The following is a 26,363-nucleotide window of genomic DNA, read 5'->3' as shown; positions in this document are numbered from 1 at the left end:
TAATACACAAAACACAAAGCAGGATGGTATACCCTCCATCACTGGGTAGGAGCTACTTTAGATCGTTTGGCCAGGGAAGCCCTCCCTGAAGAGGTGACCGTTGACCTGAAGGACAAGAAAACATCTCAAAGCTCAGTCTGGTCTAGACGGTGTTTTGCTTTGGAATCCTATAAGCCAGGAACCCCCTCTCCCCACAAGGAGACAACTACCAAGTTAGATGCGGGGCTGTAGCAGGAAGGGTGTGGGAGCTGTGGCAGCAAAGAGAACTTGCTGCCCGCCTCCACCCTGTTGTCGTTGAAGCGGCAGCTGGCACTCCTGCTGGCCTCCGGTAGAGCCGTCGTTGGTTTTCTGTCCCAGAACCAAATCCGTCTAGAGTGCAGATACCAACACGGTGACGCAAAGCATCTTGCTGTTCCGTAGCTCCCGGTTCTGCGGCAAGCGGGACCATGTGGACTCTGCTTACATACTTCTCACTGTTGCACAGCCAGCTCAGTGTCTGCAGCACAGCCCTGTCCCTTTTAGCAGTGTCGTACAGGGAATGGTGCCTCACAGGTGGTAAACCTCAGCTTCAACACACACACACACACACACACACACACAGCTCACACAGCTCACACTACCCAGCCACAGGAAAAAAAAAACAAAGGTGCATTATGAACATAAGCAACCCTGCCCAAAAAGAGATCTCGCCAGACAATAGATTTTTTTTTTTTTTGGTAACCCTCCAAATTCTCTTTTTGTGTTCAGTAACGTGCAGTAATATATTTTCCACAATTTTGATCAGCATAAATACACAGGTTTGTATCTTGTTTTTTCTATTTGGCACTTTTCATATAATACATTTTTCCTCATTAGTATTGTTCCCAAGTGTCATTTTAACAGCTTAATAGAATGCAAGCATGTTGAATTTCGTTGTTTATTTTTGCTTGTTTTTTTTTTTTTTTTGAGAACTGAGATTATTTGAGGTTTTTGTGTATTATTCAACACCCGGCTAAGGTAGACTTAGTTTTTCTCTTATTTTTTTTTTTTTCTTCTCTTTTGCCTTGTCAACAGTTTTATGGCTCTTGTTAAATTTACTAGCAGCTCTCAGGAAAGATGGAGCCAGTTTATGGCACCGGCCAATAGTGGGCATGTGCCTTTTTTCTTAGATCTGTTTCTCAACGGGGCATTATCAGCATAAAGAGATGAAAGTGTTGCAAACAATTTTAAGGAATTCCTTGTTTTATAAGGAAAAAAATCCCAAAGCCTTCCTTTAAACCCACTAGTGGTTATATAGCCTTAATTTAACCTTAACCTTGGTGCTCCATAAACAGACCACTTTATGCACCTGCCTCAGGCCTGTCTTCACTTCTCCCTGCTCTGAAATGCTCTTTCCAGAAAATCGCATGGCTGGCTTGCTTACTTTAGTCAGGTCTCTGAAGGAGAGGCCTTTGCCCCTCACCCCACCTAAAATGCCACTCTGCCCGACTCTGCCTCTCTTCTCTCCTCTTACCTTGCACGGTCCTCGTCGTTGCCTGACATAATATGTGCCTTTTTTGTTTTTGTAGATGTTATCTGTGTCTCTCCTCTAGAAGGGACATTTCATAAGAACAAAGACTTCATCTCTTCTGTTTGCTTCGATATCCCCAATGCCTAGAAGATGCCTCGTACATAGCATATGTTCCATAACTATCACTGAATGAATGAAGGAGTGAATGAACAAAGTGTCTGATTACATCATCCATCTTGACATTCTGAAGAGTAAGAGCTGGAAAACTGTGCTAGGCTGATTGGTGAATCTAAAAGTTTGCTGGTCATGAGGGGGCACCTGGGTGGCTCAGTCCATTAGGTGTCCAACTTCAGCTGAGGTCATGATCTCACAGTCTGTGAGTTTGAGCCCGGCGTTGGGCTCTGTGCAGACAGCTCAGAGCCTGGAGCCTGCTTCAGATTCTGTGTCTCCCTCTCTCTCTGCCTCTCTCCCCCTTTTTCTCTCAAAAATAAATACTTTAAAATGTTTTTAAATAAATAAATAAATAAATAAAAGTTTGTTGGCCATGAGTTCCTAACTCTAATGAAACTGATGAGTACTCTCACCCCCAAAATGTACACTCACAAAATTTGCTATGTGATTTCTATGGGTCCTGCCTAGCTGAAGCTTTTAAGGGATCCAGAAATCTCAACTTGAGAACTAGTACTCCAATGACTACAGTGTAACCCAGAGATCATAGATGGGCAGCCCTACAAACACACCCTGTTTTGGTTGAAATGGGTTCAATGCCAGATGAACTGGCACAAGGTTTTTTTGTTTGTTTTTGTTTTTGTTTTAAGTTTTGAATTTGGTTGCTCCATAATGGAAAAATCTGAACATTTCACATAGGAAAACAAATCCATATTTTCTCAGTTCTCTTGAAAATTCAAAAGATTCGGCAGCACTCAGCCCACATTCCTAACTGGAGATAAGCAATCATGGCCCCAGGTTACCTCAGTCTCCACTGCTCCCTGTGGCTTCTCTGGTTTAGAAGCTGAGTGTTCGTGACCATTTATTAGGCTTATGACACTGTTTTCTTAAACCTCAGTTAAGAGGAAAGCAAAACAGACCTCTGCCTCTATTTTTCTTAAGCTGGGTCCACTTCACGTATTTCTGTTACCTGCCTGGCTGCTGCAGGAATTTGACTTGAGACCCCTTATCTAACTCAACCATGAATCCTAAGTGGAGGAAGCTAGGAGCCCAAACGGTTACGAAACTTGCCCAGGATTACATGGGGGCTGACTTGAAGTCAGGTTTCCTAAATCAGTGCTTTTTCCACTGCGCTGTCTTCTCAACTGAATAAAGAACCAAGAAACGTTATCATGTCACTAGAAACTATGGATTCCTGCAAATCTACCAGAATTGCCTAAATTTTTCAAGGTCATCTCCGTATACCTGCCAAACGCTAAGACACATCCAAGCAATGCTTGATGTAGTGAAGGAGCAAACAAATGAATGAATCAGTTTTAACCTGGGGGCTGGGGAAAGGTTTAACCTAGGGAAAAGTAGGATTCATTTATTTGTTTTAGTGTTTATTTATTTTTGAAAGAGAGAGGGGGGGGGGAGGGGCAGCGAAGGGGGGTGAGACACAGAATCTGAAGCAGGCTCCAGGCTCTGGGCTGTCAGCACACAGCCCGATGCCGGCCTCGAAATCACGAACTGTGAGATCATGACTTAAGCCAAAGTTGGACACTCAACCGACTGAGCCACCCAGGTGCCCCGTAAGTAGGATTCACAACTTTCACAACTTTCACAACTACCGAGGGTATAATTTTAATTCTGATGCCTCATTTTTGTTTTCTTTTTCTTTTTTTTAAAAGGAGATAGAAGTTTATTGAATAATACTACGAGGGAAGGTCAAAGGAGAGCTGTCTGCCATGAGGCACTGGTAAGGGACCAAGTCATAGGGTGGAGTGAGAAAGTATAGGGACATATGGAATTTTCCGTTGTTTTATAACTGTGCCTGGGTTGCTAGGGACATCGGTTGGTTATGGTCTGTTTGTGTTCAACCTGGTGATCATGGTGGGCCCTTTCACCTCATTCAGGTTTCCATTGCTCAAGCCTGTTGCCTAAAAGCAGCCTCTACATTGCTCCTGATAGATCGACAATAACAAATCTTTGACAATTGGGCACAGGCCTCATGTTCAGTAGCTGCTTCATGCTGTGTGCAGTGGGTGGTTCAGGGGGGTGCGGTGTCCTTACCTAAACTTGCTAGTCTCAGGGGTTCTGTGCCGTTACAGACCAGAGCATGGTATTATTATTAATGTGCTGGTAGGCCATTTGAGTGTGAAATTCCCTGGTAGCCGGGTCCATGGGATTTAGGGGGAGGGAACTCCTCAATGGGGTAGGCTGGAATCCTTGTTGAAACATCATTTGTACATGAAATCGTTAGATTCACTCAGACCCATGGGAACGTATTTTGCCTGTAGATCAAGGTGCCGGCTGGAGGCTTACAAGGGACAGAACAGGAGAGGAGAGGAAAGGAAAGGGGTTCTTTGCCCTCATAGGCTTGGGCAGTCAGACCTCTTTGCTGTCAGACCTTCAGACCACATCAGAAAGCTGCCCTGGCCAGAGACCTTCAGTTGTCTAAGTAATACTAGGGTTAAGGGCGAGAAAGGAGAGGGAGAGAAGGATCCCTCCAAAGGGTGAGAAGGGAAATCCCTCCCCCTTTCAGGCAAGGGTGATCTGGCTGGTTCCCCCTGGGCCTTCGAATTCTCCCCCAGGAATACCCTCGGCCAGAGGTCCTCAGTTCCCCAAGGAGAACCACTGAGGGAAAGCCCTGAGAAATTCCTGGCAAATCCGGGGGAGTCCCTGGCCGGCAGAGGTTCCCCATGAGGGCCACCAAATGTGGGGCGACCGGATCGGGTGGAGGCCAGCGGGACAGGCTGTGAAAGGATTCACCCGAGGCAGAACAAAGGAGGTAGAAGTTTATTGGATGCACTGCAAGGGAGCGGCGGGCAGGACAGCAAAGGAAAAACTGTGTGCCCGCTCATTTTTATTTTCAAGGGAACCAGTTCCACTGTATGAAACACACAGCTCGAGCCCACCACGTGAGGTTGGTGCACCGCAAACTGAGTAGGGATTAGCCACCCGTCTTCTGCAGGACACAAATGAGTTTCATTATCTTCATATGCTCATTTGATTTTAAACTCTGCAGGCTCCTTTAAATTCCCCACAGCTTGAGTTTCAAGGCTTCAAAACTCATGATTTGTGCTGATTCCAAGAGATAAGAAGCAGGTGACCTGAGCCGCTGGTGCTGGGAAGTGCCGCAGAGGTTGCCTTCCTTCTGGCCACTGACGCTAACCAGGCTGGACGTGAGCCCTGACTCTGTTCTGCAAATCCATTCCTCTCCATCTCCAGCTGAGTATTGCCTCTCTGTGGGAAATTATTCTCCATTCTGACAGTAGCAATGTTGTGCCCTAGAGTAATAAATGAGAGCCACTTGACCTTTTTAGGAAAGTCATCATCGTTATGATAGCATAATTTTGAAAAGCATTTCCCCTTTAATATTTATATCATCCCAACCCTGAGGACATAAACTGCCACTTCTTGTGGCCCCTGTATCTGTTTTTTTCTATTTTAGCAACAGGTGACCTGTTTTCAGCTAGATACACAGCCATAGAGTAAATACCACGTTTCCCAACCAACTACCCTTGTAGACAGAAAGAGCCATGTGTCTAAGTTCTAGCCAGGGGCACCTAAGTAGAAGTATCATGTATAATGTCTGGAAAGATCAGGCTGCCTAGAGTGTGGGCATGATGGCTGGATATCAAACAGCCATTTCAGACCATGAGGCAGAAGCCACATGGAAGATGGCAGAGCAAGAGGATAGAAGGAGCTTGACTTCCTAATGATGATGGAATTTCCTGTGATTTTTCAGCTGAGTCTAATGCTAATTAAAGCAACTAAAAGTTTGTCGAGAAGACTGAAAACCATTTTGCTAAGTAGGAGTTAATTATATTTAATTAAAAATAGGTGCTTGAAGTTACTTTTCACCATGTCCATCGAGACACTCACTTCTGCGTTATGGGTAAGTGAAAATGGTGTTTCCCTTCTTTCTACATAAAAATAAGTGAATGCTTAAAGACTTTTGTAGCAATTTTTATGTTTTATTATTTTTGAGGTATCATTGACATATAACATATGAGTTTCAGGCGTACAACATAATGATTTGTTATTTGTATGTAGTGCAAAATGATCACCATAGTAATTCTGACTACCACCTGTCACCACACCTAACAAAACTTTTTCTTGTGATGAGAACTTTCAAGATTTACTCTCTCGGCGACTTTCAAATAGGCACTACAGTATTATTAACTGTAATCACCATGCTGTATATTACATCCTCATGACTTCCTATTTTACAACTGGAAGTTTGTACCTTTTGACCTTCTTTATCCATTCTCCCTCCCCCTCAACTCCCCATTCTGGCAACCACCAATCTGTGTTCTATATCCATGAGCTCACAGGGTGTTTTCGTTTTTGTTTCTGATTTGTTTTAGAATCTACCTATAAGGGAAATCACATAGCGTTTGTCTTTCTCTGACTTACTTCACTTAGCGTAATGCTCTCAAATCCATCTATGTTGTTACAAATGGCAAGGTTTCCTTTTTTATGACTGGATAATATTTCCAGTGTGTGTGTGTGTGTGTGCGCGCGCGTGTATGTGTGCGTGCACGTGTCTGTGTGTACCACATTTTCTTATCCATTCATCCATCATTGGATACACTTAGTTTGTTTCCATATCTTGGCTATTGTAAATAATGCTGTAGTGAACATGGAGGTGCAGGTATCTTTGGGGGAGAGTATTTTTGTTTTCTTTGGATAATACCCAGAAATGTAATTGCTGGATCATATGGTAGTTCTATTTTAAATTTTTGGAGGCCCCTTTACACTGTTTTCCACCATGGCGGCCCTAGTTTACATTCTCACCAACAGTGCACAAGAGTCCCCTTTCCTCCACATCCTTGCCAACACTTGGTATATTGCTTGTCTTTCTGATAATTCTGACAAGTGTGAGGGGATTACTTTGTGGTTTGGACTTGCATTTCCCTGATGATTAATATCGAGGACCTTTTCATGTATCTGTCGATCATTTGTATACCTTAGCTGGAAAATATCTATTCAGATCCTTTGCCCATTTTTTAATTGGATTGTTTGGGGGTTCTTTACTGTTGAGTTGTAGGAGTTCTTTATGTTCTTTACATATTTTTGATATTAACGCTTTCTCAGATATGTGATTTGCAAATATTTTCCCAGTTTTCCCTGTTAAAAGCTCCAGGGGTACCTTATAGTTTTTTCATACTATTTCTCATGTTTAGAATTATTTGCTTAGTATCTGTCTTTGCTGCTGACAAAAGCAGTGAAAGCAGGCATTTCTGTCTTGTCACTGCCGCTTCCTCAAGATCTGGTCTAGCTCCTAACACTTAATGGAACTTCATAAATATTCATGGAATGAACGAGCTTTTGTTATCACGCTATCTGGACAGAATGTTTTTCACTTAAGAAAAATGTATGAACCCCCACAATCTCAATGTTGAGCAGAATCAAAATAAAATGTTTTAGAGTTGCATTAGCAATTGAGAAAGATTGGTCTTCTATCTGGACCGGTGGGAAGATTTCCAGGTACATCCTTGAAAAGGGACTCAGGACAGAAAATGACCGGCAGTCAGGCAGAGAGGAGGCCGGGCTCTGTGGTCAGTCAAGTCACAAACAAGTAAGGAGCAGAGGTAGTGTTCCTGCGCGTGCACTCCCTCCACCCTCTGACCCCCTGCCTCACCCCGGCCTTGCCTCAGGGTTGCCGCTGCAGGGCCACACTGGAACATCAAACAGGGGATTTTGTTTGCTGACTTGGCTTCATAACAGGGCCTCTCCCTGACCTTTTCCTTGCGTGTAATAAAGGGGAAGGACACATTTAAAGTGGAATTGCACAAGTTTCCCGTATGTATTATTACGCTTTCAAAGGAACACCTCAGCTGAGCACCGCTGCCTGGAATAGATTGAGGGCATCTGCCCCAGCCGCACCCTTGGCACTTTTGCCCCAGTGCCTCAGCCTTTCCTATGGGAGTGAGAGCTGGCCCAGCCCAGCCCCCGGGAGCCCCTGCCACGGCAAGAGATGTGCGGGTACTGGACTCTGTGTTGCCAGGTGCCTGGAAGGATCCAGAGACCCCCTCAGGTTTGACAGCCAGTGGTGAGCTGTTTTTAGGATGTGTAGAGAATGAAGGATAGAAGGACCCAGCCACACAGCTGGGCTTCGTGGCCCCCCAGGACACCATTCAGGATAGTAGAGCCCCTCAAGTATCTCAACACCCATTTCCAGAGTCGTTCTCTGGAATTATCAGATGGGAGTTTCTCCGCTGTTATGTTGACTCGGCTTTTCTCTATCTCCACTTGCACCACCTCTGTCCCTGCTGACTAATTGTCTGTACCACCCTTTTCTCTTCATCAGGCTTCTGCTGCCTTTACCCTGTGGCCCCTCTTTAGCACCATCCTACTATCACTTTCCCTGTCCAGACCTCACAGACTCCCCAATGGTGGGGTCTGATGCGTTCAGCCTGTCGCCGTGACCAAGTTCTCACGTCAGACCTCAGCCATTGGCCAGCCATTGGGAAGTTGCCGTCAAGTTAGAGGCCAATTCCCAGCTCAACCCATTGTAACTGAAGCCACACATGCAGAGTGACATGGTAGAAACCATTCACCCACTGGATATGGGCACCTTGCGTATGACAGGGCTCCGTGCTGGCACGGAGAACACAGCAGTGAAACAAAACAACACAAGCTTCAGGCTTCGTGAACGGTGCTTTCAATTGGAGGTTAGGAGGACTGACAAGAGACGAACTAGAAAGGGAATCGTAGGATAGACATGGGTTGATGTGACGGACAGAAACAGAGCAGAAGTGCATAGGGAGTGTTGGAACAATATCGGAGTGGCTGTCCATTTCAAACAAGGCGCCAGAGCAGGTCCATAAGAGAGAGTGAGGTGTGTGTCATTAAGGACACAGAGAAGGTGAGAAGGCCACGAAGGAAGTCTCACAGGGCTCTCGCGTGGTAAGAATGATGAGGTTGCTGGAGACACGGTCATGTCACTTGGTATTGGCTTTGTCAGCACTGAGAATCACAGGGAGTCCTGCCCTCTGTGTCTCGGAGAGGAGAGGAAGATGCCTCCATAAGGTACGTAGTGCAGCATCTGGTGCTCCAAAAAGTCCAAGAAGGACCGGACCCCGAAGGGCATTTACAGAGGGAACCAGAGGACAGGCACCGCATTCTGTCTGCGCCTGTCCCTGCTGTCCCAGAGCCTTTCCACAGGAGCAAGGATGCCATGGACTTCCAAGTCGGAACTATCTGGTTCAGTGGGCCTTAACCTGAAGGGGTGCGGGAATCACCCGGAGGCCTTGTTCAATTCAGATTGCGGGGCCCATCCCCCGCAGTTCTGAGTCAGTAGGGCTGAGTGGGCTCCAATGACAGATGTTTCTAACTCTTTCCCAGCTGCTGCTGCTGCTGCTGCTCCAGGTATGACTCTTGGAGAAGCACTGCTCTCATTTACACTCTCATCCCTCCCAGTCCCTCAGAGTCTGCCCTCACCTTTCTTCCTGTCTGAGATGGCTGGCTTCCTCTTCTGTGTCTCCCTCAAATCCAGCTTGGAGCCACTTCCTCCAGGAAACTCTCCAAGGAAAAATCCTGCTTGCCTTCCTCTGCCTGTTTCCATGCCGTGTCATATCTGTACTCATCTGGATTGTAAGGGCTTGAAGGCATTTCCTCCAGTTCCTAGTATCTAGTAAATGTTAAGTGAAACTGTCTGAGACCCCTGGTTTTCCCCCTTGGCATCTGCGAAAGGAAGGCCGTGCTGGGAATGAGTTCCAGCTTGCTGCTCCCTGGGCTTCCCTCACCATCAAGACCCCATCTCCTCTGAGCTCCCGAGCTCCCCTGAACTCCCTAGTTCCAGCAGGTCCAGACGCGCTGTTGTAACATCTAGCCACCCTGGAAGTTGAAGTTCTTTCTCTCACAAAACAATATGCAGTTAGAAGTTGTAAGAGGGCTCTTGGACTAAGAGACTCCAGTAAGCAAAATCAAGTACCGGAATGGCCAAGTGTGCGTGGGGAAGCCGGAGAGTCAGGAGATTGAGTGATTCCACCCTGCCTCTGCACAAGCTGAGTGGCCGTGGGCCAGCCACTGGCCCCTTCATGTGTCAAATGAGGGAACTGGACTAGATGATTTCTAAGGTCCTTCTCAGCTCTCAAATTCCAAGATTAGAGAACCGAGTTCATGTAGATGCTAAGCAAAGATACCCAGACTTCCAGCATGAGAGTGCCAGCTCTGGAGGAAAATCTGTTTTTCCTGTAAGCTCTTTCCTAGTTTTCGCTCTGCCTGTGGAGTCCTAGGCAACTCCCTAAAGATTCCAGGGGAGCTGTGGATGGAAATGCAGCTGCGGAAGGAAAACGCGGGACTAAATTGTAACACAGAGGAAGGTGCATAGACACCTTACAGGATAACTACAAGAATTAAGAGAAAATGATATAAACAGCAAGCACCTAGCACAGAGGCTGGCCCAGCACGTATGTTCAGCAAGCGTTCGTTCTTCAGTCCACGTCTGCTGCCAGGCTGGCCCTTAAAGGAGGAAAGCATTGTGTACTCTGAACCCCAGAGTCCTTCTTATCAGTTTCTGGTCACTCCCGCTGGCCTTGCTTGGTCACTTATTCATTCAACCTGTGTTTATTGAGCTTCCACCGAGTGCCAGATAGGGTGTGAAGGATCAGCACAGGTAGTTACAACACCATCCCTATTCTCGAGGAGCGGGCGCTGTGCTTTAGTTAGGGATATGGACAAGTCAGCAACTATGATGTGATGGGACACATCTCCTAGGAATAAGCTTTGGGTCTAAGAAGGTAAGAGAGATCAGAGGAGAATTCCTGGGCAGGTGACATCCAAATTGATTCTGGAAAGGTGAGAGACGATTGACTAGACTAGGTGGTGGCAGGGTAGAGGATTCTGGGGAGAGGGAGAAATGAGTCTGGACAGGTGAACAGGATCATATCACCAAAGGTCTGTGTCCTACAATACAGAGCTGAGTCTTTAACTTAGGCATAATACACTGCAGGATTTCAAGCAAAAAAATAACTAATTAACTTAATTGAATAAATTGACAGTTCTGATTTTAGCCCCCATGTTTCTTCCTCAGCAGAAGGTCCAGGCACTTCTTTCTTTTGCCTGTGTCATTTGCTCTAGGCCAGCAATCCTCTCTGCCACTGTTGCACTGTGTGTCCAGCCCCAGACCCATGTGGGTCCACCCAGGTCAAGGACCGAAGGAATCCCAGAAACTTCAGGCCCTCTGCTCCATCATGGGCCTTCAGGAACCAGGGGGAAGCAGAAAGTAGAAGAATGTTCCAATGGGTTAGGAGAGTTTTCCTCATTTAATATTTAGATTTTAAATTGAGTAACTTTTCAAGTATTTACTTGTGAAGAGCTTGTCTTCAGATTCAAGGGCAGCCAGTATAAACCTGGATCTTCAGTGAGCAATGAAATCTAACGAGTCTGACCTCTCCACTCCCTCAGAAGTGGGGTCACCAGATAATGTCATTCCTGGCTGAGAAACCCCTGTGGCTTCCCATCTCGCTTGGAAGGAAGTCCAAAGTCCTGCACAGGCTGCCCTGCCTCCAAAATCAGTCTCCTCTGGGTCTTGCCATCTCCAACCACACCTGCCTATGGCTGGTGTGTTCTCCGTGGCTGCTGCCTGAGATGCTGTCCCTTCTTGGCAGTCTCTTTTTTGTTCGAGGTCTCACACCTCTATTTCACCTACTCAGAGACTGTCTCTGGCCACCTGGTCTAGAGCAGCCTGGAAGAAGGGCCCTGAGATCGGGGCACAGGTCTGTCCTTGTCCCCTTACCTCGCTTCCTCTGTTTCCCCCCAAGACCCTTCTATGAGCCACTGCTCAGGTCCCCAACACTCCTTCCTCTCCCTCCACAACTTGGTTGCCTTCCTCTGAAGTCTGCATGTGCCAAATGTTCTCCCAATGTTTGCTTTTCCCTCCTGCCTCTTCCTCAAGAAAAATAATCTTTCTCTGTGTCCTATCTCTCCAGGATCCAGAGTGAGGGGTAAGAAATGGGACTCTGGAGACATAAACACATGCAGCAAATCCTGAAGGACTGTGGTGAGCCAGGTACTGTCCTGGGCCCTGGTTTACTCCGGGGTTTGAATCCTAGCTTTTCAACTTACTCCCGGGGTGTCATGGTCCTAACCTCTTGGACCCTTAGGCTTATCATCTTTAAAAGCAACTCTTTTTTTTTTTTTTCAACGTTTTTTTATTTTATTTTTGGGACAGAGAGAGACAGAGCATGAACGGGGGAGGGGCAGAGAGAGAGGGAGACACAGAATCGGAAACAGGCTCCAGGCTCTGAGCCATCAGCCCAGAGCCCGACGCGGGGCTCGAACTCCCGGACCGCGAGATCGTGACCTGGCTGAAGTCGGACGCTTAACCGACTGCGCCACCCAGGCGCCCCTAGGCTTATCATCTTTAAAATGGGACTAGTAGGGGGCGCCTGGGTGGCTCAGTTGGTAAGCATCCTGCTCCAGCACAGGTCATGATCTCACGGTTCGTGAGTTTGAGCCTCGCATCGGGCTCTGTGCTGACAGCTCAGAGCCTGGAGCCTGCTTCAGATTCTGTGTCTCCCTCTCTCTCTGCTCCTCCCCCACTCATTCTGTCTCTCAAAAATAAATAAACATTAAAACAATTTTTAAATGGGGCTAGTAAAGTCTACTGTGATGGTTAATTTTATGTGTGAACTTGGCTGGGCTACAGTGCCCAGATATTTGGTCAAATATTATTCTGAATGTTTCTGTGAGTGTGTTTTGGGATGAGGTTAACATTTAAATTGGTGGACTTGAGTAAAGCAGATTGACCTCTGTAATGCGGGTGGGCCTCGTGCAGTCAGTTGAAGGCAGACAAAAAGACTGACCTCCCCTGTGCAAGAATGAATTCTGCCAGCAGACAGCCTGCAACGTCAGCTCTTTCCCAGGTCTGCAGGCTGCCGGCCCACCCTGAAGAGTTTGGACTTGCCAGGCTTAATTACATGAGCAAATTCCTTAAAATCAGCCTCTCTATGTATAGATGCATCCTACTGGTTTTGTTTCTCTGGAGAACCCCAAACTCATACATCTACCTTGCAGGATTTTGTCACATTCATCAGCCCTAATATTTGCTCCCACTTACTGAGTGCTTACCGCGTGCCACCCGCCTTGCTAAGGGTTGACCTTACGTGATCTCGTGTAATCCTCACCACAGCCTTACGAGCCGCCATCATTATTATCCTGTGTTACAGCAAGGAAATGGACATTCAGATGGCAATCCGACAGTCAATAAAGGCTGGCGTGAGGGGGGCTTGAGAGGGGAGCTCATAGAGGAGACAGAGATGTGCGTGACCAATTACCTGGACTTTCTACAGCCAATTTCGAACCTGTCCACTTAAACATCTTTTCACTGATAAGCTCATACACCGAAACAAGTCGCCCACATGGCCTGCTTCCAGTGAAGCAGAAGGCAAGAGAGATGTAGCTCGCAGGGTGCTGTGGCTCACGGAGCGGCTGCCAGAGAAAGGCTGCCCAGCCGTCACCACAGGGTTTACCCTGTCTGCCCTGACTTTGCTGTCGCTTCACTTGGCCTGCTCTGGGAAGCAAGAGCCCCCCACTGAGAGGCTGTAAGTCCTTCTGGAATGGTTCTCCCGGTTGGCCATGCTAGATGTTTCCCCAGAAAATTCCCTTTATCCGTGAACAAACTTTTTTTTAAATTTTTTAATTGGAAAGGGAAGGACAAATGAAGGGTTTTCAAAAAAATGAGAAAAGTCTTTCGAGGCAGATAAATGTGCACTCTTCTTCCACGCGAATTAGAATGGATTCTACAAAAGCATGTTCCATTTACTATACTCCTTTTAGCATTTTGTTAGGAGCTTTGCCTGCCCGTGTTTTCTTTTTTCACGTTCCCATAATGCTGTGAAATGGATATTGCTTGACAGATGATAGCATAGTGGCTCGAGGGACACAGGGACTTGCCCACATTCACATAGTCACACAGTTACTCCAGCTTTGCTCTGGTGAAGGAGCCTCACCACGAGTGATCACCTGGCAGCTACGGGGAGACGTGGTGATTCTGATAATCCTTGGCTTCTGCTGGGAAGAATGCCTAAGGGGAATGCCTGAAAATAGTGGGATCTGTTTGCTTTCTTTTTTTTTTTTTTTTTAATTTTTTAAGTTTATTTATTTTGAGAGAGAAAGCGCATGAGACGTGTAAGGGCAGAGAGAGAGAGGGAGACACAGAATCTGAAGCAGGCTCCAGGCTTTGAGCTGTCAGCACAGAGCCCAACGCGGGGCTCGAACTCACCAACCGTGAGATCCTGATGACCTGAGCCAAAATCACGAGTCAGACGCTCAACTGACTGAGCCACCCAGCACACGCACTTACTCTAGGTATCAACGTATTCTAAATGCTAGACATAAGACATAGTTCTTGTCTGGCCAAACACTGGGTTGACATTGTGCAGATGGTAAAACATCATAAATGCCAAATTCAGCAAATGTTTCCCTGATGGATCTTTCTCTTTGTCCTAAAAACTGAGAACACTGGTTTTTGCTAAGAAGTGTCCTTATTACTACAGTGTTCTTTCTGTTTGGCTGACGTTTGTTTTCTTATTCTTGTTAATCCTTTCCGAAATCCATGCCTTCTCAAACCAGTTAGATCACGAATTCCTTGAAACCAGAGGTTACGCACTTACAAGCAGCTCGATAAATATGCTCTGACTTCCTACAAATCATTTATGACACCCAGTAATTTCCCTATAGAATCAAAATTGTGTACTTTAGCAAGCCATCAATTTTATTTTTAAGCAGTAAAGTTCATGCTCTCACTTCTCCTATCATGTTTTTTCTCCTGGATCTAAATCACACTGTGAATCCATGTGTGTACCCTGATAATGTATGATATAACTCGCAGTGCAGCTCTTTAAGCCTCCTTTTCCTGCAAACCTAGGGAAATCAGAAATGTTTGCCAGGGACACATTAGCTTTAAGAACTTGTTTCCGAACTGTATTTGCATACTCATGCCCCCTCGGTCTCTGTGTCTCTCTCTCCTCTCTCCTGGCCTCTCTTGCATTCCCACAGATCGCAATGTGATTTTTGCCAAATTCATACAGTAACTTCTGGGCTGTGAGCAAAGGCTAGGGGACTATGAGAAAGGTCATTGCTCCCTGCCTATTGTTCCTTGGCGTTCCCAGGCCCCAGCCATGTTCTTGTTTAAACACAAGACTTGTTGGGGCGCCTGGGTGGCGCAGTCGGTTAAGCGTCCGACTTCAGCCAGGTCACCATCTCGCAGTCCGTGAGTTCGAGCCCCGCGTCGGGCTCTGGGCTGATGGCTCGGAGCCTGGAGCCTGTTTCCGATTCTGTGTCTCCCTCTCTCTCTGCCCCTCGCCTGTTCATGCTCTGTCTCTCTCTGTCCCAAAAATAAATAAACGTTGAAAAAAAAATTTAAAACACAAGACTTGTTAAATAGTTCCTAAAACCAGGTGTTTGGAGAAGGAGAAGGAAAAGTCATAGGAACTAAACCAGCTGCCAGTCTGGTGACCCTAGTACAGAACCTACACAGGGCCAGGCATGAAGGGGGGGACAAGGCAGGGGTGCAATGTAAGTGCAAATGCCCCTTTATTCTCTGGGCTGTGGGAACCCATGCCCATCCTTCCTCACCTGGGCAGCCCTCCAGCCTTGTTTGACCTTGGAGCTGTACCTGCAGGGCAAAAGAGAAGCCATGTGTTTCCCTAAGCAGTTATTGGTAGTCTGCCAGGAGGCCCGGTGCTCTGCTGGCATCGCTGGCGATTCGGACAGGCTCCTCACTGCTTGCTTTCCGGTTAAGGCTGGCCTGGCCCCAGAAGGAGGCCCTGAGAGAAGTTCCTTGGAGGGGACCTCTGGAGGCAGGTGTGGGTGGGGGGCCCTTCTCTTCTTTCCTGAGACGGCACTGGCGAGGCGTGTAACCACCCCACCATCCAATCGCGTTTCTCAAATCTTGAGTGGGTCACACTCTTAAGAAAGGATGGCCCCGCCCCCCCTTGTCCCCCAAGGCTGGCACAACAGACAGATCTCCTGCCCGAATATCTCTCTCCACCTAGCCTGGCACCTGGTCTAAACTTCACACCACCATGTTCTTTCCGGCAGGTCCAGAAAACCCTGTGAGGATGAACAAGTGTCACTTGAGAGCGCACGATGCAAGCAGTGCACCGATTGGCCGCTAAGACTGTCCAGTGTGCGGATGCCTCCCAGAAGATAGCAGGGCTTTGAGAAGCAGGAAGGAACTCAGCAGGGGTAAGTCTGAATGCACAGGCGAGTCAGAAAAATCCGCAGCACCGGCTTCTCAATAGACATGGGTGCCAGTAAAATAGGGGAGGAAAAGGTTGTGAGGCAGGACCAAGCTGGCCCTTAGCCCAGAGGAGTAGCAGGGCCTGAGGGCTCTGGCTGAAGAAGGGTCCATGCCCCATTTGCAGGGGAAGTCATTGACCATTCCCAGCCCTTGCTGCGGCCTGAGAATGGGGGCCCCACTGGCCAGGTTTCGGTGTTTTTGTTTTTTACGAGAAGGGAGAAACCACAACCAGCTTGTTTTTGCATATTGGCAGCTAATTTAGTATTTAGAAATACTGCATAGTCCCGCCCAGTATACACTAATGAAAACATTTGTGTGCCTCGTTTGGCTTCTAGGAAACAGTGAAGGAGGAGACCACCCAGGGTCATACTGCCTCTAGGGGCAGCCGAGACCCTGTTCCTTCCAGCTCTAATGCAGAACATAAAATGATGTAACAGGCAGGAGGCCCTTGACAATCGGTCAGACCCATTTAAGCCAAGAGCCAAGTGTAATTCTGTCTACCTCTTTACCTCAGATCCATATCTTGACCCTGGGAAAAAAATAGTTCAATCCGTTCTTTTTCTTTTTCTTCCTCTTCTAAGCTCAAAAAAAAAAAACAAAACAAACAAAAAAAAAAAGCAAAAAGCTAACATGTAAAGCTTCACCAGGATTATCTCTTTGGCGAGGTGGCACTTACTTCTACAGGAGACCTTTGTCTCCTAGTCATTAGTCAGCAGTGTTCAGGTGAATCCCCAAGCCAGCAACATTTAGAACTTGGACAAAAAGCCGTGAAGCCCTGAAGGACCTTGGGCAAGGTTCTTGGTCTATCTAATTCCCTTCTTTTGCTCACTAAGAGAACCTGTTGTTATGGGGGAAAACACAAAACCAAGAATAACTAATCATCTTCCAGACACGTGTGCCTCAGTTTGTTCCTCCGTAAAACTAGTGGAACAGGTCCAAGGCCTTCGGAGGCCAAGGGTCTCTAATAGCCCTCTACCTAGAACACTTCCCCCTGTGAACTCAGGAATGCCCTCCAGCAAGAGTGTGAAATGCATGACGTTTCAATTCTTTGAGCTTCTTCCTACTCCCCCTACCTCTGGTTACCGGATGCCCTGGCTGAAGTCTGGATGCCCCAGGGATCCAGGCTGAATAAAAAGCCTGGTTGTTTTACTAAGTGATATAGCAAGATCTACAAATACAAACACCAAAAGATCGAGACTACAATGTGCATATGAATATCCCTTGGACCCAAAAGCACATGAAGAACTTGCGCTCCCTGTTTTAAAGGTTCAGAATGTCCTCATCACTCATTTTAGAAATCACATTCGGGACTTTCATGCTGAATGCCATTAAGTGGGTAGTGTTTGGAACTATCTGCTCATCCTAACTTGGAAGCAAGTTTATTTACTCAGCATAAAAGGAAGTATTTGAACTCACAGAGTGTGATTCTCTGCAACTTTTAAAAGTAGCAAGACTGGACAGGCAACTTTTAGGACAGTAAGACATATCTCTCTGTTCTGAATACCACCTTGCTACCTTAACTAGGCAATTGTAGCTGGGTAGACGTTCAAGGTGAAAAAGGACATGAGTTTTAGTAAATACAGGTAATATACTTAGATGATACTAATGGGCTCTGTTTTCTAGGATTCCATTCTATTGCCTTCTTCATTCAGTTAGTTTTGAACCATTCTCTTGTGAAACTAAACGTTTGAACCATTCTTTTGTGAAACTAAACGTGTGAACAACGTTTTTGAGACTATCACATTATCACCTAGGTGAATAGGATGACCTTCCCATCCCAACATTAATACTTGCCGAAGACGTTATTAGGACCCAGCTGGCCTTTTCAAATGACAGATTTGCGTAAAAATTAGGCTAGGAGCAAAATGGACCTGAAGCTGCCTTAGTGCATGGCATATGGTTATATTCCCTTCTCCCCTCCTCCACGTATAGCTCAGTATCCCTCATAAAGGAGACATCAGAAAAATTATGGAATATGCAGAAGAACTGAACCTGAGAAAAGGCCAGCAACTGCTGAAGTAGATGGTGTGTGAGAATGAGAAGGGAACAGGAGGCAGGCTGAGCCCCAGCTGTCCCAGCTCTGGGCAGAGGGCACCTCACCAGGCTTCAGTGGTGCTGGAGATCCTCTCCCAGATACTTTCTCCAGGGCACAGTTTCACCCTGGTCCCAGCTCAGCTCTCCCGCTTCTGTGCTAAGAAGCCAACCAATTCTCCTCAGGCCCCTCCTGGCTTCTTTCTCTCCTCCACGTGATCATTTTGCTCACCTCCTCTGGATTCTCGCCTAACGCTTACAGCCTTGCTTAATCATTTAGTAGCTGCCAGTAAGGAAGGACACGGCACAGGGAATTTCATTGAGGCTGTGTTCTTCTAAGCCATTGAGTGGAAACAAGCATCACACTCTGCCCCAGACAGTGTTTTGTTGATGCTACACTTGGTTCGAAGCCTCCCATGACTTCCTAGGATGTTTCTTTTTCTATTCTTAGGCATAGCTCGCCATTCTTCTACCTTTATGCAGCTTGTGTTTCCCCTGGCCCTTCTCTTTTGCCCTGGCCTCTAGACCAGGAGTGGAGTGATTAGAATGTGCTCGTGTAACTTTTACCCCTCACTGTGGTTCCTGGAGCTGGAGCCTCTCCAGTACGACTCCCTGCTTCTGCAGGGTTTTTCTCTTGCTGGAGTCCTCCTTGCCCTGTGGTCTTATCCACAATGGGCAGCTCCTGGGAAAGACACGTCCATCATCTCATCTGCTTTGTTTTTCTTCCTCTTTCTGGAAGTTGAACGGCGTGGCTGGCTGGAATGGACAACCTTGCACCAAAAGCACCTAAGTGAAGGGGTGCCTGGGTGGCTCAGTCAGTTGAGCGTCTGACTTCGGCTCGGGTCATGATCTCATGGCTCGTGAGTTCAAGCCCCGTGTCAGGCTCTGCGCTGACAGCTTGGAGCCTGGAGCCTGCTTTGGATTCTGTGTCACCCTCTCTCTCTGCCCCTAACCTGCTTGCATTACATCTCTCTCGAAAGTAAATAAACATTAAAAAAAAAAAAAAAAAAAAAAAGCACGTAAGGGACTCCAAGGTGTTTTTCCTTCTCAGAAATGTCGTAGTTACCCCTCTTTCTGGATTTCATCCTATTGTTACATATAATTCTGCCATGCTGCTGCTCTGTTCTTTTCTAGGTGGGGGAGGTATTGCAATACAAGTACTTGTTACTCTACATGTAGGTCATCTGCCAAGGTTTAGCTCTCTGTTGCAACCAGATTCTGCTTGAAGGTTGGCCATTCACCTGATAGGTGGTGTTAACTGAATTTCTTCTGCATAACAGGGCTTGTTGGCATCAAAAGGGCAAGGGAGAAACAAGAAATTGACTTCAGAACCCCAGTTTGAGGGTGTACCAAGAAATTAATTTTGGAGAGAATTGAGATTGAAGTTAATCATTCCTTGGTTTGGTGAATATTTATTGGGTCCCTACTACATGCAAAACGCTGGGTTTACAAGCAATGAATAAAACTAGAAAGCAGTTAAACCACAATAACAGATGATTTGTTAACAGCTCTAAGACATGGAGACCCAAGAACCCTTTGAGGAAGAAATGAAAATTACCCAGAAATAGTAATTTTATATATTAGCTCCTACCTTTTCCTTAAAAAAACTGAAAGTCCTGAAATAGAACTCTTTTATCAAAGAAGTCTGATAGAAGCATCCTTAAAGAAGAAGCAATGCCTGCCTGGGGTAAGATTACAGAGGAGGAAGAATAGGGAAGTGTGACCTCTTTTCCTTGTGGCCCTTGGACACTAAGGGATTTTTTGTTTTTTAATTTTTTTTTAACGTTTATTTATTTTTGAGACAGAGAGAGACAGAGCATGAATGGGGGAGGGTCAGAGAGAGAGGGAGACACCGACTGGGAAACAGGCTCCAGGCTCTGAGTGGTCAGCACAGAGCCCGACGCGGGGCTCGAACTCACGGACCGCGAGATCGTGACCTGAGCCGAAGTCGGCCGCTTAACCGACTGAGCCACCCAGGCGCCCCACTAAGGGATTTTTTTAAGGGACTGAGCAACTTAATCAAGGGAAATAAACACAAGTGGAATTCCAAAACCTGATTTTTGAAACCAAGAACTATAAAACTGACAAAGACCCTGACACAGACAAGATACCCAGTGTTAACTGAATTCTATTGAAAATTATATTATCACAGAGGCTCATTAGCTTAAATCGAGGGGCTAGAAAAAAAAAACTAATGAGAAAATAAAGAATGAAAAAAAATCATTTAAGATTTAAAGGAGCTATTTGTAAACTTGTTTACAAAGAAATTAGCGTAAAAACCAAAAATGAAATCAAAATGAGCTCAACTCTTCTGGCCCATGGAGAGTTTGGAATCCTAGGAACATCTCTGGTGACCTTGAAAAGGGATTGCATGTGAATTGGGGACAGAATGTCAAAACTTTGATCAAAGGTTCCGTTGCTTATTGAAAAGGACTCCACCCAATAGAGGAATCTTCTCTATAGCATTTCCAGCTAAATGCTTTCTTTTTCAAAGAACATCTCATACAATTTCGATGGAGTATTATTTCAAACCTCAAGTTTACTCTAATTAACAGCTTTTCTGAGAAGATATAAACTCCATTTAGAAAAACTTGATTTACCACATTTTAAAGGACACTGAAAGTTGATAGTACAGTTTGCAAAAGACAAATTCCTGACTCTTTTCTATTTTGTTTAATTTTACCTCCTGGAATGTTCTCCGTTCTCTCAAGAGATTGTAGAATTCACTCTCGGAATGAAAACAATTTAAATTCATTTAAAAATAATTTAATAAACACAACTAGACAACACGTAGCCCTTGGAGTGGAAAGAAGGACTGAAGTTTTTAACAAATCTAACAATAAACGTTAAGGGCTTGAAATAACAGAACATTAAGCAGCTTTTTCTGGGGACTGTTGTGTCTCCCCGCCCCCACTCGACCTCGTGGCTGATCAGTGGGAGGTTTCTGCCTTAGCCTTCAACACAGTCCTTACTCTGCATATGCGGTTTGTGTTCATAGTACATTTTCACAGAAACATAGAACATGTGTCCTGTAAACTAACAGCTCTGACACTCCAACATGCTTAGAAATTTTAGAAAATGAAAAGAAGCTGCTATGGACTGAATGTGCTGCCCCACCCCTACACACCCAATTCTAATCCCACCCAGCTTGGTAGCATTTGGAGGTAGGGTTTGGGGGAGGAAATTAGAGGTTATCATGATAGGATTAATGCTCTTCTAAAAAGAGACGGGAACCTCCCCTCCCCCTCCACACATGCACCAAGAAAGAGCCATGTGAGGTCTCAAAGAGGACCATCTGCAAATCAGGAAGTGGGCTCTCATCAGAAACCAAATCTGGGGGTGCCTGGGTGGCTCACTGAGGTTAAGCATCCAACTTTTGATTTCGGCTCAGGTCATGAGAACAAGCCCCTGTGTGGAGCCCCCATGTTGAGCCCCTGCTTTGGGTCAAGCCCCTCTCTTTCTTTCTCTCTCACTCTCTGCTGCTCCCCCACTTGTGCGTGTGTGTGTGTGTGTGTGTGTGTGTGTGTGTGTGTGTTGCCACCTTGATCTAGATTCCTCAGCCTCCAGAACAATGAGTAACAAGTGTCTGTTGTCTAAGCCACCCAATCTATGGTATTTTGTTATAGCAGCCACTGCTGATGGAGACAACAAGCCTTCACAAGTCAGCTAGTTTACTGACTTGGCTTAGAACCTGTGGAGATCAAATGATAATCTGTATATGTGATAAGCATACTGTATTTGTTGATGTCACCCAAAGAGATCGCTACCATGATTTTCCAATCTTGATTGAGCCCCTACTCTATGCTAGACAATGATCAAATTTCAACTCCACGAAAGCTCTCAATATTTAGACTCCCAGAGTCTCTAAGAAGAAAACAGTAGCTTGGAATTCTACACATGGAAGATCAGCAGGTTTTCAACAGCTATAACTTCCCATGTTGTCTGGACCTTCTTGCGGCTACTACTGTTTGGTAGTAAGGGTGAAATCTGGGTACTCCAAGTGCTAATATTTTATTTCTTTTTAATTAAGAGGAAGTAGAAACATAAATAGCAACTAAGGTAGCATTTACTAAAGGCTCAAAGGAAGATATTACTAAAGATATTTGATACAGGAATTTGGAGGGGAAAATAAACTTAAGTGCAAGAAGGAGAAAGCCAACACAGGAATAGCCACTGGAACAGTCCAGGTAAGAGCTTGAACCTGACTGGCCACGGTGAGGATGAGAGCAAAGAAGAAAGAAGAGACATTAACTTGGAAGAGGGCTATTTATAAGGAACCACCTGTCTTAGTGAGGGATTGGACGCTGAGCAATCAAACCAGATTGGGGTTTTGAATCTAAGTGACTGAAAATGTTTGTATGAATACAGTATGGCAAACACAGGAAAGGCACATTAGTAGAGGGGGAGGGGGTCGATGTGGAAGTGGTTGATTATGATCTTTTTATCTGTTGAGTTTGAGGTGGCCGTTGTATTTATAGTATGGCAAAGGGCAGGCCCTGGCGAGAGCTGCCTTCCTTGCAGTGGTGTTCCTTGGTGCACTATTGGCTTTTACGCTGGGCCTCAGGCTGACCAGATCCAGATGTGAAGTTAACTCTTAGCAAGCTGAGTGACTGACCTTTAGTAGGTAGCTAGCTCTAAGTACAAAACGCAACAGAATGTTTAAGCTAGCTCTAAGTACAAAACACAACAGAATGTTTAAGCTGTGCTTTGTGATAAAATGTGGCAACATCTACTTAGACAATAGACCAATCATATGGCCATCCTTCCATTCACTCATGAAGTGATCAGGTGTCCCTTGTTGAGTCTTAACGGGAGGACCTGGAGTCACTAACCAATCCCCAAATGGAGAAGCAGTCATCAGGGACTGGGTCTCTGCAGCCTGGTAAAGAGCAGCTGAGTTTTGGAGTAGGAACTACAACCCCGTCACCAGAAAACAAGCATCTTGTCAGAAAGATGTGTATGTTTGCATATTCAGATTGCTTCTATCAATGTGTTTATCTCAATGAGGCTTTGTTTCAAAATAGTATAGATACGCCTTAATCAAGCGAAGTAAAAGAATCTCAACTTTAAACACTGGTAAACCAACATTCTAAGACACTGTTTCTATTTTGACTACATTAACAAAATGCATATTTCTTTTAAAAAATATTTTGAAAAGCATTCCAAACACAGAGAAAGATATAGAGGATAAAATAACAAATATTTATGTATGTACCGCCTGGATACAAGAAATGTCATATTTGCCTCATTTTTTTGAAAGGAAATGAAATCTTACAGAATTTGATGTTCCTGTCTACCTTCTCAGCATCCATCGCCTTCCCTAGTTTGTCAGTCGTTATTACTATTCTGAAATTGGTATGTTCTTCCTGTGAGTCTTTTTATGCATTTGCTACATGCATATGTCCCAATATCATGTAATATTATTTTATATGTTCATAACTGTACAGGAATGGCATCACATAGTATTTTCTTATTCTGTCATATTTTTATATATCACAATGTATTTATCCAATTCGCGACTTGACATTTAGGTTGTTTCCAGTTTTTCCTGGAATGAACATCCTTGTACATGTGTACCTGAATGTGACCGCTTCTCTAGAGGATCTTAGTAGATAGGGAATTACTGAACTTCAGGAATTGTACATCTTTGCCTTCGCTAGAGATGGCCAAGTTGTTCCTCTACATGTTTGCTCGAAGTACATTCCTCTCAATACTGTATGAGCATTCCTAATATTCCACACTAGCTAAACATTTTAATTTTTGCCAACCTAGTGGCTGTTTTAATTTTCATCCCCCGAAAAACAGTGAAGCTTTTTTTCAAACTATCCAAGCTCTCCTAAGTCAGCTAGAAGTTTGTTGGCCTCTCATCCACCAATTAAGACAAAGTGTTCTAGATGGGGAGTAAGAGTCAGACAGAGAAAATTGTGCTGGGGGAACACGTGTAGACTCAGATAAACCCAGTCCTGCCATTCACTACTGTGAGGCTCTCCAAGGCTCTGTTTCTTCACAGAGTTGCTCCAGGATTGAAAGTAACAACTATTTCTCTTACGCTGCCTGGTACACATAGGTATTTAGCAAATTCATGATTGTATCAAAATAATTGAGTAGCCACTACATTCCAGGCATTGCTGCAGAGTCCTGGGCACAAAGCAGTGAGCATTAGATCAAGCTCTACCTGTCATGAAGCTCACATTCTCAGACAAATAATGAACAAAGAATCCACTATGTGGAATGTCCGATGATAAATGCAGCTGAGAAAATTAATGCAAGGTAAAGGGGATAAAAATGGAAGAGGGGCCCCTAGAATCAATGCTGCTTCTTCCTCTTGCTAATTTCCAGGCTGCCCTGGGATCTACTGAATCACTGGAGTTTTAACTTTCTTGAACTGTGAAATGGGAAAATAATAATGGAATCATGTGTGGTTTTATTTACTCATTTGCTAAAACTGAAGTTTAGATAGTTGTTCCAAACTTTGATTTGTTTAGAACTTTAACTTGAAAGCAAAGAGAAAAAACAAGAGTGCTTACTGATTTGACATTAACAAAATCGTTGAAAGTTGTCCAAAATTATACAGATTTTAGTGGCATGAAAAAGGGCTTCAATGAAAAAAATGTGTATATATATATACACGTATATACATATATGTGTATACATATATGTACATATATATACATATATATACATATATATGTACATATATATATACATATATATATACATATATATGTATATATATGTAACAAAAATACGTAAAGTACAAAAGGCAATGGGTGGAGACTCTCTGGAGGCCTGGAATGTAGTTTAGCCTCTATTGCTCCATAGCCATGGAATCATACCTCTCTGTGCTGCTCGGTGTCCTTGTCATAAAATGATGCTAAGAGGCCATCAATCCTACAGTTATTTTGCCCCCTGACACTACTACTTTATCATTTGATTTTGAGAACTGAGACATTTATTTCTGTTCTGAATCTTTTTTTTTTTTTAAACTGATGTTGGACTGTAACAATTTCCCTTTTTAGATATGGAAGTCTTCTTTGCAAAGAAGTGTGGTTCCTGCTTCTGCTCAGGACAGGGGATGAGTTGGAAAATCTTAACTTAAGGAGCACCCAGGACTTTGAAGAGGCTTTGAATAATTTCTTTGTTGTCATTGCTTCATGCTTCACTTCTTTGGGTGATGCTCTGAAAGCACATTGGTCAATATTCGGGTATGTTAAAATGATTGATAACATGATATTGGAAAATCACCAAATTATTTCAAAGGTAAATGGAACGTTAGAATTCCATGCCAAGAGTTTTACTTAAACATACTTTTTTTATCCTGTCTGATGCTCTTGATATAATTAACCTGTTATTGTTATAAAAACAAAGTTACATTTTTTCCAAACACCTTCATGTTCATTTCAACTTATCAAAAGGAAAGAGGTAAGTCTTAGAAAACCATCTTTTAAAAATAATGTTGCTTTAAAATTGTTTCACTTTGTCTAGTTTTTCAATGTCATCTTTTGTTTCACAGTAAAGAAAAAAACTCCTCTTTATTAAAAAAAGATTTTTGACTAGATGGCTTCAGTTTTTGTTTGTGATATTCTCATAAGCACAATCAGATGGCACAGTACGCTGGCACATGGTCCTGTATTTATTTGACTCCCTCTCCAATGTCAAACCCTAAGAGAAATTAGCCCAGAATTCTGCAAATAAGTTTCTTTTCTGAGACTGTGCAGAGAAATGATCTCAGAGATAGTACTGTTACCCAGTGAATGAAGACGGAAATCCCAAAGATTAATTCCAGCACTTGCAAAAAAATCAGGAGCATTTACTGTTACAGCTTCTTCTTAGTGTTGTCTATACAAACAGTAGTTGTGACAGAGCTTGAAGCCTCCCCAGAGCCCTCAGAAAAGAGCTGACCAGCTAGAACATGAACTTAGAACGACTCTGGTGATCACCTATGCATGTTTCAACCTTCACTTTCTACCATGAACTGATATTTGCTTACTACAATCTGTGACATCTATGTAAATATTGATGGCACCAACTTGTTTGTATTAAAACTCCCCCTTTATCACTTACTGGTGTCAATGTCATTGAAGCTCTCCTCCTACTTCTGCCTCAGCCCTTTTCATCAGGTGTCAGCCTCCAAGTTACCCCTCTCTAATCCATCCTATCATCTGCAGCAAGATTCACGTTCCCTGAACTCCCTTTCATCATACGGCTCCCATGGCCATAACTTTGAAAGCTCTCAAAAGCTCCTATGATCATAGCCACACAGTGATGTCAGTGTCCTCCATGATCTGATATCACCTCCAAAGCTCCCACCCTCACCTCCCTCGTGCCCCACCCATTGTCCTTTGTCCTGTTGCTCTTCCTTGAGGGGACATTGTGTATCTCTTACCCACTTTTCAAGGTCCACCCTAAGGCACTCTTTCAAATCCTATCACCTTC

The 26,363-nt window shown here is 44.7% G+C and overlaps 1 long non-coding RNA gene across 1 annotated transcript; it reads left to right on the top strand.

Moving 5' to 3' along the window:
• The first annotated feature begins 4,833 nt into the window (after nucleotides 1-4,833).
• LOC121014329 (uncharacterized) lies at nucleotides 4,834-25,485 on the top strand. The gene is made up of 3 exons (XR_005783161.1): nucleotides 4,834-5,537; nucleotides 15,695-15,841; nucleotides 24,947-25,485. It is a non-coding gene; the product is annotated as an uncharacterized LOC121014329 (long non-coding RNA).
• The last annotated feature ends 878 nt before the right edge of the window (nucleotides 25,486-26,363 follow it).

This window comes from Herpailurus yagouaroundi, unplaced genomic scaffold (assembly GCF_014898765.1).
Source record: "Herpailurus yagouaroundi ecotype Mexico unplaced genomic scaffold, PumYag 29, whole genome shotgun sequence".
Lineage (NCBI taxonomy): Eukaryota > Metazoa > Chordata > Mammalia > Carnivora > Felidae > Herpailurus > Herpailurus yagouaroundi.
The sequence above is the reverse complement of the archived record's forward strand: the minus strand, read 5'-3'. Positions and strand labels throughout refer to the sequence as shown.